The sequence below is a fragment of the Sciurus carolinensis genome, chromosome 12, assembly GCF_902686445.1.
Source record: "Sciurus carolinensis chromosome 12, mSciCar1.2, whole genome shotgun sequence".
Lineage (NCBI taxonomy): Eukaryota > Metazoa > Chordata > Mammalia > Rodentia > Sciuridae > Sciurus > Sciurus carolinensis.
In genome coordinates this window covers 39,848,275-39,860,534 of record NC_062224.1, presented here as the reverse complement: position 1 = coordinate 39,860,534, position 12,260 = coordinate 39,848,275, and the positions used below count along the sequence as shown (strand labels likewise).

Below are 12,260 nucleotides of genomic sequence, written 5' to 3'. Positions count from 1 at the left end.
CTACAGGCTCTGCAGGCCTCTGCAATTTACATTTCAATAGGAGCCTTGGTAAGATAGATATCTGGCAGAAACCAAGTGAGGGAAGCTGCTGTTTTGTACTAAGCCCCATGCCTGGAGCATTTGAACCATTGTTTCCTTTATAAAATCGCTCTCTGAAAGTGTGGTCCTGTAATTATGTTTCTTCCAGAGACCATATTTATTCCCCAGTTGGTGATCAGGCCAGGTTATATGTAGAATTTTTGTCTGTGAGTCAAACATTCCAATTTCAGAGTATGCAGGGTAGTGGTGAACCTGGCATAACTATTGAGAATGAAGCTGAGTATGAGTAATTAACTCAGGCTCCTGCACCAGAGAAAACTGTCAATTTCACTAGAGACATCTCTCCATGAGCTTCTGACATTCTGGAAAAGCTGTCTCTTAACACCTGATTTTGCCAACTCTATTTCTGGCATCATTGGCAAAATGCTAGTGTCTCGGTTTGCCTTATGACAAGGACCAGGGAGAATTCAGACTTTGCCATTATAACCTTCCAGATGTGATGAACCACACACACACACACACACACACATATAGAGAGAGAGAGAGAGAGAGAGAGAGAGAGAGAGAGAGAGAGAGAGAACTATAATGGGGCACATTTCTCTACACTGTGAGCAAAAGGAATTTCCAGAGGGTAAGGAGAACATATATTTGTCTTTTAGATGCTTAACACACTTTTCCTGGAGGAATTCACAGGAGGGGTGAATTGCAAATGCTTTGCAGAGCCCTTTGGAGTATAAAAACAATGCAGAGAATCATTACAGGCTTGTAAAGACTGTGAACAAAGGGAACCCAGGACTTCCTTATTAAACCATTCCATGTTCCTCTGTCAACTCTACACTTTGAATAGATAGAATGTGACCTTCAAGGGGAAAGAAATTCTCAGAAAGAGAGCATGAGAGAGCACAGCTCGGCCCATCCAGAGGTGTATGTTATTGGCCATTTTGCTCAATGCCTCTTATTGACAGATCACCATGGATACCCCATTGAGGCAGTGGGGAAAGAAGTTAAGAGGAGAAACCTTTGGGATTCACCTGGGAGTGACCCAGACCAGAACCTTGCAGTTGTTCCAACCCTTTGTCCATCTCCATGCATCCAAAAACAGACCAGAATTAAAGACACTGTGTACTTAATACCAAATGTTCTTGGAGACTGGATAGGAGAGTGGGGAACAGAACCTAACATGCTGACCTGCAGGATAGGTGATTCAGAACTGCCTAGGCCAGGAATCCTCTCACCAATGTCTTGTAGAATGGTGGCATGCACTAACTAAATTTAATTAACCAATAGATGTTCATTATTGCCCTCCAGAAAGAAAGAGACAGAAAGGCACACCTCAGAAAGATGTGGAGTGCATGTAAAGGGGCTTAGGTTGGTGATGATCTTGGTGGGACCTCCAAATATGATGCCTGTGGTGAGAATCAATCAGGCTGAGTTCTGTTTCCCCAGATGTGATGATTGAATACAAACAAAATGCTGAGGCAAGTGCAAAAAGCAAGTTTTATTTAAAGAATAGAACAGAGATAGACTTCTCCACAGAGAAGGGGCCTAGAGTTGAGTATTCAAAGAAGGTGGGGTGTCTCACCCAATTTATACATTTCAGATTTCCTTTGTTCTCATGGCCTTTCTTCCCCCATCCTGCATGTGTGACTAGTGATCATAAGGTGGACAAAAATGAGGAATGATCCAGGCAGGAAGGGATCAGCCCAGGAGGCACTAATTAACAATTCCTACAACTCCTGCAGGAAGAAACAATTCCCTGGACATAGGTCACCTTGGCAGCAGCTTGGAAGAGAAGGGGGAAGAACTTTGGCGATATCAGTATTTTATTTCCTTTCCTCTTGAATCAGTCCCCATCTCCCTGATTGGACCTCATTATTTACACTTACACTGACTGTCCCTTTTGTCCCCAGGCCTCAACTCTACTAAAAATTGGATAAAAGACCATTTGTGTTATGTTTTGACTAATAAGTTGTCTATTTTCCACCCATGTTCTGAGAATTTATGTGAGGCTGAATCTAAAGGTGATGGACTAATCTGATAGAGTAAATTTCAAGACAGCACAGGTTTCATAGGGGTTGTATGGGTATTGCTATTGGTTTTTAGCTTAGTTACTGTGATAATCAGGACCAGAAAACAAAGCAATAAGACTTTAAAAACTTGCTGTTTGAGCAGAAAACTCTGAGTAAAACTGGGACTGAGGAAGCTGAGGTTGTGAAAGAATACAGCCACTAAAGAAATGCTAAATACTTTACCCATAAACAATAGGAAGGTTAGCATGAGGGCATGCTTGTGACCAGAAAGACATTGAGTTGTTTCAGACTAAGGAATATCTGCATAGATTACCATTTGAATATCCATAATCCAAAAGTCTGAAATCCAAAGTGTACCATACTCCAAAACTCTGTGAATGTCACGGTGGTACTCAAAGTTTCAGATTTTAGAGCATTTTGTATTTGCAAATTATGGATGCTCATCCTTTAAAGAATGGAAGTGAACACCTTCTCATGGAGGAAAACCAGCTTCTCTAAGTGAGTTCATTTCAGTGGTGAGAGCCATGAAAATTCTACAACATGGTACCAAATATGAACCAGTTGCCACATCTTCATGTTGTGCAATCCAAGCAGATCCATAGACCACAGCAATATTGGTTCTTGTTGGTCAACTAAATAGCCAGCTTCACTGTGGGGCCTACATTTAGGCTGAGGATCACAGACCAGTCATCTCTACAGTTCCCAATCTATCTGCAACTGATTTATCAAATCATCTGTAAGGTTGACTCCTATATGCTTAAGCCTTAATTTGGCTACATCTTCAGTTGGTATGGCCTCCCTATTAAATGGTAATGGCTTCATGTTGACTTCAAGCTGGACCTCTAAGTCAGAAAACTGGGTATGAGTTAAAATCATATGGAGCTTAATGTACTGGGGGCAGCCCAACATGTTCTGAAGTAAAAGGAGAGCTTCTAGGAATTCAGACTTTAGGTTCATATCCTTCCTTGCTAAATTCCAAAACTTTTCAGACGCCTCTTGCTAAAAGTAAGAACTAAGATGACTACCTGTATAATCTGGACACTCATCACCAATGGTACCATCAAGAGTGTACAGTTCTTTAATGAGTTCAAACTTATTTCTCATCTGAGCTAGCCTGATAAACCCTAGACTCAAAGCAAAATCAATAAGTTCTATTGGAAAGTACTCAGAAAATGCCAGGCCCAAAAGGTAGGTGAGAAGGTGCTCCAGGTATTGGTTGAATTCAGGCAACTTTCGGTGAATTTCATTTATCAGACTGGAATAATTTTTTTCTGTGTTGGGTGGCAAATAATTCAGAGTTGCAAATGACCCCAAAATTTTGGCAACATCTTTACCATGACAGTGTGCTACTCTAGAAGGCAGAGAAGCAGCCACTGCATTCATTATTTTTTCATCTTGAATGTGTAAAGCTGAACAGTCAAGAGTCAGGTGCATGATATTCTGAACTCCAAGGGATGGAATTAGCTGAGGTGCAGTCTTTCCAAAGTGTTTCATAAAGTTTATGTGATCCACCTGAGTGAATCAGAACATTTTAAGAATATGCACTAGAGGTTTCAAGATGGTGGACTAGAGGGAAGCTGCATTTCATGTTGCTCCAGGATGCAGGATTCAAAAGAGGAGATAGTGAGAGACTTGGGACCAACTTAAAGCCGCCGGGTGAGTCTCTCCCACTGGTGAGGCGTCCCACATGGGGCAGTAGCCCCGGATCGCAGGGAACTTTGTGAAGTAGAGTTGCCCAGTGAGACACCCCTCCCCCCACTGGAGCGGTAAACATGGACCACTGGGAACATCATAGAGGTGGCTGCTCAGCACAGCGCTTGGACTTGGAGCAACCACTGGGGCTCCGGTGGCTGCCTGAGGAGGAGTTGCGTGGCAAGCTGTTTGGACTCAGAACGACCACTTCTGAACACTGGAAGAGGAGAAGCGCGGCGGGTCGCTTGGTCTAGGAGTGACTGCATCAGAGCTACAGGCAGTTGCCAGAGGAGGAGCTGCATGGTGAACTGTTTAGACTCAGAACGACCGCTTCTGAACACCGGTGGCCTGCCTGGAGGAGGAGCGCGGTGGGTCGCTTGGTCTCCTAGTGACTGCTCCTGAATACCTGGGGGGCTACCCCGAGGAGGAGGAGGAACAGGGCGGGTCACTTGGACTCGGAGTGACTGCCTAGGGCTACGGGCGGTTGGCGGGAGGAGGAGACGCGAAGTGAGTTGCTTGGACTCCTAGTGACTGCGTCGGAACACCGGGCGGCTGTCCGGAGGAAGAGGTGTGTGGCGGGTCTCTGGGTCTCAGAGCTATTGTATGGGGCTCCAGGTGGCGGCTCAGAGGAGGGGCCGCATAGCCAGGAGATTAGGTGCAGAGCAGGGTCCCAGGACCTAGGTGGCTTCTTGGTGGAAGAGCCGCACAGAGAAACGCCTTGGGGTGGAGTGAAGTTTCCAGGACTGCGGGCAGATTCTCTGAGGAGAGGCAGCCTAAGGAGACTCGTCTGTGAAGGGTGAGACTCCCAGGCCCAGGAGGTAGGTCAGGGCCCCTGGGAACGTTGCAGAGGTAGGTAGCCCAGCCCAGGAGGCAGTTGTAGATTGAGGGGAACCTCTAGGAGGGGAACTGACCAGCGAGACCTCCCCACCAGGTGAGTCTTCCCTGCCGGGTGAGGTTTTCCCACAAGGACGGTAAAACCAGAGACACAGGCACAAACAGTCCATGCCTCAGTCCGCAGCCTAGTTCCCCTTTGGATGACCATTGGTCAACAAGTGGAGGCACCTCTGCCCACTATCAGGGAATATACCCCACCTGAGGGACACCAACCCTAGAGAGGCAGCTTCCTTGTGGAGCACCGCATTATCAACTTCCTCCAAGACTTCAGACTACTGAAGGATAAGAGGGGATATACTAGCAATCTTCAGGGACATTATAAGTCAATAGAGGAAATCTGCAATATCTTAATGACCCACTGATTCCTGAACAATATGAGAAAACAAGGGAAGAAAATGCCCCCCAAAAATCTAGATGTTACATCAATAAAATCCAATGACAGCATGGCAGAAGAAATGACAGAAAGGGAGTTCAAAACGTACATAATTAAAATGATCAGGGAAGCAAACGATGAGATGAAAGAGCAAATTCAGACATTGAATGATGAGATGAAAGAGCAAATGCAGGCATTGAATGATGAGATGAAAGAGCAAATGCAGGCATTGAATGAACGCACCAATCGACAGTTAAAAGAGCAAATACAGGAAGCAAAAGATCATTTCAATAAAGAGTTAGAGATATTGAAAAAAAACCAAACAGAAATCCTTGAAATGAAGGAAACAATAAACCAAATTAAGAACTCCATAGAAAGCATAACCAATAGGATAGAACACCTGGAAGACAGAACCTCAGATATTGAAGAAAATATTTAACCTTGAAAACAAAGTTGAACAAACAGAGAAGATGGTGAGAAATCATGAACAGAATCTCCAAGAACTATGGGATATCATGAAAAGGCCAAATTTGAGAATTATTGGGATTGAAGAAGGCTTAGAGAAACAAACCAAAGGAATGAACAATCTATTTGAAGAAATAATATCAGAAAATTTCCCAAATCTGAAGAATGAAATGGAAAATCAAGTCCAAGAGGCTTATAGGACTCCAAATACACAAAATTACAACAGACCCACACCAAGGCATATTATAATGAAAATACCTAACATACAAAATAAAGACAGAATTTTAAAGGCTGTGAGAGAAAAGAACCAAATTACCTTCAGGGGGAAGCCAATACGGATATCAGCAGATTTTTCAATCCAGACCTTAAAAGCTAGAAGGGCCTGGAACAACATTTTTCAAGCTCTGAAAGAAAATGGATGCCAACCAAGAATCTTATACCCAGCAAAACTTACCTTCAAATTTGACGATGAATTAAAATCTTTCCATGATAAACAAAAGCTAAAAGAATTTACAAAAAAAACAACCAGAATTACAGAACATTCTCAGCAAAATGTTCCATGAAGAAGAGATAAAGCACAAAGAAGGAAATCAGCAAAGGGAGGAATTATCCTAAAGGAACTGTCAAATAAAGGAGGAACCAAGGTGTGTCAAAAAAATAAATAAATAAATAAAATTTTAAAAATGAACCAAATGACTAGGAATACAAATCATATCTCAATAATAACCCTGAATGTTAATGGCCTGAATTCATCAATCAAAAGGCATAGACTGGCGGATTGGATTAAAAAGAAAGATCCAACAATATGTTGCCTGCAAGAGACTCACCTCATAGAAAGAGATACCCATAGACTAAAGGTGAAAGGATGGGGGAAAACATACCTTGCACATGGACTCAGCAAAAAAGCTGGAGTATCCATCCTCATTTCAGATAATGTGGACTTGAAGCCAAAGTTAGTCAGAAGGGATAAAGAAGGACATTTCATATTGCTTAAGGGAAGCATAAATCAGCAAGTTATAACAATCATAAACATCTATGCCCCAAAAAGTGGCTCATCCATGTATGTCAAACAAATCCTTCTCAATTTTAGAAACCAAATAGACCATAACACAATAATACTAGGTGATTTTAACACGCATCTCTCACCATTGGACAGATCTTCCAAACAAAAATTGAACAAAGAAACCATATATCTCAATAACACAATCAATAATTTAGACTTAACAGATATTTATAGAATATACCATCCAACCAAGAGCAAATACACTTTCTTCTCAGCAGCACATGGATCCTTCTCTAAAATAGACCACATATTATGTCACAAAGCTAATGTTAGCAAATACAAGAAGATAGAGACACTACCTTGTATTCTATCAGATCATAATGGATTGAAGTTAGAAATAAATGAAAGAGTAAAAAACAGAAACTACTCTAACACCTGGAGATTAAACAATATGCTATTATATGATGAATGGATAACAGAAGATATTAGGAAGGAAATTAAAAATTTCTTAGAGGTAAATGAGAACAAAGAAACATCATATCAAAATCTCTGGGACACTATGAAAGCAGTACTTAGAGGAAAATTTATTTCATGGAGCGCATTTAATAAAAGAAGTAAAACTCAACAAGTAAATCACCTAACACTACAGCTCAAAGCCCTAGAAAAAGAAGAAGAGACCAACACCAAAAGTAGTAGAAGACAGGAAATAGTTAAACTCAGAGCTGAAATCAACGAAATTGAAACAAAAGAAGCAATACAAAAAATTGACAAAATAAATAGTTGGTTCTTTGAAAAAATAAACAAAATTGATAAACCTTTAGCCACACTAACAAAGACAAGATGAGAGAAAACCCAAACCACTAAAATTCAGAATGAACAAGGAAATATCACAGCAGACACGATTGAAATACAAAACATACTTAGAAGCTATTTTGAAAATCTATACTCCAACAAAATAGAAAATTTCGAAGTCATCAACAGGTTTCTAGAGATATATGAATTGCCTAAACTGAACGAGGAGGACATATACAATTTAAATAGACCAATTTCAAGTAATGAAATAGAAGAAGTCATCAAAAGCCTACCAACAAAGAAAAGTACAGGACCGGATGGGTTCTCAGCTGAGTTCTACAAAACCTTTAAAGAAGAGCTCATTCCAATACTTCTCAAAGCATTCCATAAAATAGAAGAGGAGGGAACCCTCCCAAACTCATTCTATGAAGCCAATATTACCCTGATACCTAAACCAGACAGAGACACATCGAGGAAAGAAAATTTCAGACCAATATCCTTAATGAACATCGACGCAAAAATTCTCAACAAAATTTTAGCAAATCGCATACAAAAACATATTAAAAAGATAGTGCACCATGATCAAGTGGGTTTCATCCCAGGGATGCAAGGTTGGTTCAACATCAGGAAATCAATAAATATAATTCTCCATATCATTAGACTTAAAGTCAAGAATCACATGATTATTTCGATAGATGCAGAAAAAGCATTTGATAAAATACAGCACCCTTTCATGCTCAAAACACTAGAAAAAATCGGGATAGTGGGAACATTCCTTAACATTGTAAAGACCATCTATCCTAAGCCCATGGCTAATATCATTCTAAATTTTGAAAAACTGAAAGCATTCCCCCTAAAACCTGGAACAAGGCAGGGATGCCCTCTTTCACCACTTCTTTTCAATATCATCCTTGAAACTCTAGCCAGAGCAATTAGATAGACCAAATAAATTAAAGGGATACGAATAGGAAAAGAAGAACTCAAACTATCCCTATTTGCTGATGATATGATGGTATACTTAGAGGAACCAGGAAATTCCACCAGAAAACTTTTAGATCTCATAAGTGAATTCAGTAAAGTAGTGGAATATAAGACCAATGCATATAAATCTAAAGCATTTTTATACATAAGCGATGAATCTTCAGAAAGAGAAATTAGGAAAACTACCCCATTCACAATAGCTTCGAAAAAAATAAAGTATTTGGGAATCAATCTCACAAAAGAGGTGAAAGACCTCCATGAGAACTACAGAACACTAAAGAAAGAAATTAAAGAAAACCTTAGAAGATGGAAAGCTCTCCCATGTTCTCGGATAGGAAGAATTAATATTGTCAAAATGGCCATACTACGAAAAGTGCTATACAGATTCAATGCAATTCCAATTAAAATCCCAATGATGCACCTTACAGAAATAGAGCAAGCAATTATGAAATTCATCTGGAAGAATAAAAAACCCAGAATAACTAAAGCAATCCTTGGCAGAAAGAGTGAAGCAGGGGGTATTGCAATACCAGATCTTCAACTCTACTACAAAGCAATAGTAACAAAAACGGCATGGTATTGGTACCAAAATAGAAAGGTGGATCAATGGTACAGAATAGAGGACACGGACAAAAACCCAAATAAATACAATTTTCTCATACTAGACAAAGGGGTCAAAAATATGCAATGGAGAAAGATAACCTCTTTAACTAATGATGCTGGAAATCTGGAAATCCATATGCAAGATAATGAAATTAAACCCCTATCTCTCACCCTGCACAAAACTCAACTCAAAATTGATCAAGGACCTCGGAATCAGACCAGAGACCTTGCATCTTATAGAAGAAAAAGTAGGTCCAAATCTTCAACATGTTGGCTTAAGATTAGACTTCCTTAACAGGACTCCCATAGCACAAGAAATAAAAGCAAGAATCAACAACTGGGATAGATTCAAACTAAAAAGCTTTCTCTCAACAAAGGAAACTATCAGCACTGTGAAGAGAGAGCCTACAGAGTGGGAGAAAATCTTTGCCACTCATACTTCAGATAGAGCACTATTCTCCAGAATCTATAAAGAACTCAAAAAATGTTACATAATGAATACAAATAACTCAATCAATAAATGGGCTGAAGAAATAAGCAGATACTTCACAGAAGAAGATGTACAAGCAATCAACAAATACATGAATGTTCAACATCTCTAGTAATAAGAGAAATGAAAATCAAAACTACCCTAAGATTCCATCTCACCCCAATTAGAATGGCGATTATCAAGAATACAAGCAACAATAGGTGTTGGCGAGGATGTGGGGGGAAAGGTACACTCATACATTGCTGGTGGGGTTGGAAATTAGTGCAGCCACTCTGGAAAGCAGTATGGAGATTCCTTAGAAAACTTGGAATGGAACCACCATTTGACCCAGCTCTCCCACTCCTTGGCCTATACCCAAAGGACTTACAATCAGCATATTACAGAGATACAGCCACATCAATGTTCATAGCTGCTCAGTTCACAATAGCCAGATTGTGGAACCAACCTAGATGTCCTTCAATTGATGAATTGAAACTGTGGTATATATACACAATGGAATATTATTCTGCCATAAAGAATGATAAAATTATGGCATTTGCAGGCAAATGGGTGAAATTGGAGAATATCATGCTGAGTGAGATAAGCCAATCTCAAAAACCAAAGGAGGAATGATCTCAGTGATAAGCAGATGATGACACATAATGGGGGTGGGAGGAGTGCAAGAATGGAGGAAGAAAGGAGTGTATAGAGGGAAAAGAAGGGTGGGAGGGATGAGGGGAAGGGAAAAAATAACAGAATGAACCAAACAACATTACCCTATGTAAATTTATGATTACACAAATGGTATGCCTTTACTCCATGTACAAACAGAAAAACAAAATGTATCCCATTTCTTTACAATAAAAAAAAAAAACAAAGAAGTAAACAAAAGGAAATATAACAATTTATTAGCTTTACAACTGCTTCCTCTGGCTGTTATCCAGTTTCCTCCCATGTCTTCAGTTAATATTATTTGTGTTTGCATTCTCAAACTTCCAATGTTTCATTATCTTTGGAAATTGTTTAAATCTCCGTCTTTCTTCTGTATTTAACATGTATGCTAAGATTGTTTGCAAATTCCATGAGTATGTTGTATTCTATTTTTCTCTGCCTGTCTCTATCATTCACACCCGCAGGTCACATTTTCTCTCCTAGAATTGTCCTATGACATTTTTTCCCATGTTCACTGCTGTATTCCAAGGTGTCATCACTGCTGTCTGCAATTGCCTTTTAACTGGTCTCCCTTCGATTACATGGGAGCACTATCTTACCATTTCTCTTAAAATTGCCAGACAGATCTCTTTATGACACATGTCTTATAATGCCTTCTATCTGTCCGAAAGACACTGGGATATATGTACCATTCTTAGGCTAAATCTAAGCAATCATATGAGCAATCATTCTTTCTTGAAGAATATTATGCCAAAATATCCATTTCTGAAGTTTCTTCCAGCGCCCTGCTACTGTCATTTATACACTGAGAGACAAAGTCTATTTGCCTTTCAAACACTTACATTAGGTTTAGTGACTCACTTCTAATGAATAATAAGTAGTGAAAGAACACTAGATGGTTCTAAGGATGGGCTATAAAAGGCAAAACATACCAAAAAGCAAAACAAAGCAAACAAACAAAAAAGACCAGCAGCATTCACCTGGACAGATTCTAAGCACAGGCCCAGCTGAGGTCCCAAGTGACGGTAAGCATCAGTTAGCATCCCAACAAGTGAGTATTGGGGACTTCTGAGGATTTTGAGTGCTGATGCTGAGTACAGCAGAGGTGACTTACTCCTGCCAAGTCCTGTCCAAATTCAGATTTCTGACAAGTGAATGTTTTCACTATTTTAAGCCACTAGGTTTGGGATTTTTATTTCTTATATAGACATGCAAAACCAACAAATAAATATTTTCTTAATCTTTAACTTAATCTTCCACACCATATTGCATAGGTAGCTTGAATTTATTAAACTCTTTGCACTTTCCTATAGTTACCATATTTTTAAAGATTTGAGGATGTTTGCAAGTTATATCTGGTTCTTTCCTGAACACTGACTAATCATCCTACCATTTTTGCAGAAATCACTATTCCTCAAGATTTAATTCATGACACCACTTCTAAGTCCCTTCCCTTAACCCCCAGTTGGCACTAGAATTCCATTCTCTCTTCTACCTTAACATCAAATGTAACACATTAGATTAATACTGAAATGGATTAATGTGCTGTAAGTATAGTTCATGCAATTAACATGTACAATCTAACAAAATATTATCATCAAAATGATGTAATTTATTTGTCACATTTCTAGAAAAAGTCAGTCTTATTAGCTAGTATTAATTTCAGAAGTTAGAATGTGAGCTGTCAGTAAAAATTGAAGCATTGTTAGCTCTGCTCTATTTGTTTTTATCCTTTGGAGAAATGAATTTGGATGATGATTCAATTCAGAAATTATAATCATATCATATCAGACACTTTGAAAGCAGCCACAACACTGACATTTTATTACTGCCTTCAAATTCCATTAAAAGTTAACTATTTCCTTGTAGCTTTTTGATGTGTAGAAATGTTCTTCTCATAGATTTGAGTCATGAATCTTGCTCTGTAAACCTAATCTCCTTACAGCTCATCTCTTATGTCTGTGCTCTCATTATCTCTCCTCTGAACTCCACCTCTTCTACCTCCTTCTCTTCTCTTCCCCATGCATGAATATGATTTCTCCAATCATATTCTTTCATGTCCATACCACTTTCTTTATTCTCTTCTTTAGGAGTTCATATCCTCTGGGTATACCTGTGGCAAATTGTTATACTTCCTTTAACAATGACAGATAAATCAGAGGGGTTTTGGGGAAAGTGCTGTGGTTCTCACATTCACAGCTTGTTGAGGGCCATCTTGGACAAGATGGAGCCTGGCAGTGAGCCAAA

At 39.5% G+C, this 12,260-nt stretch overlaps 1 pseudogene; it reads right to left on the bottom strand.

Moving 5' to 3' along the window:
- Nucleotides 1-2,516: 2,516 nt before the first annotated feature.
- On the bottom strand, nt 2,517-11,963 carry LOC124961278 (FAST kinase domain-containing protein 5, mitochondrial-like; annotated as a pseudogene).
- Between the last annotated feature and the right edge of the window lie 297 nt (nt 11,964-12,260).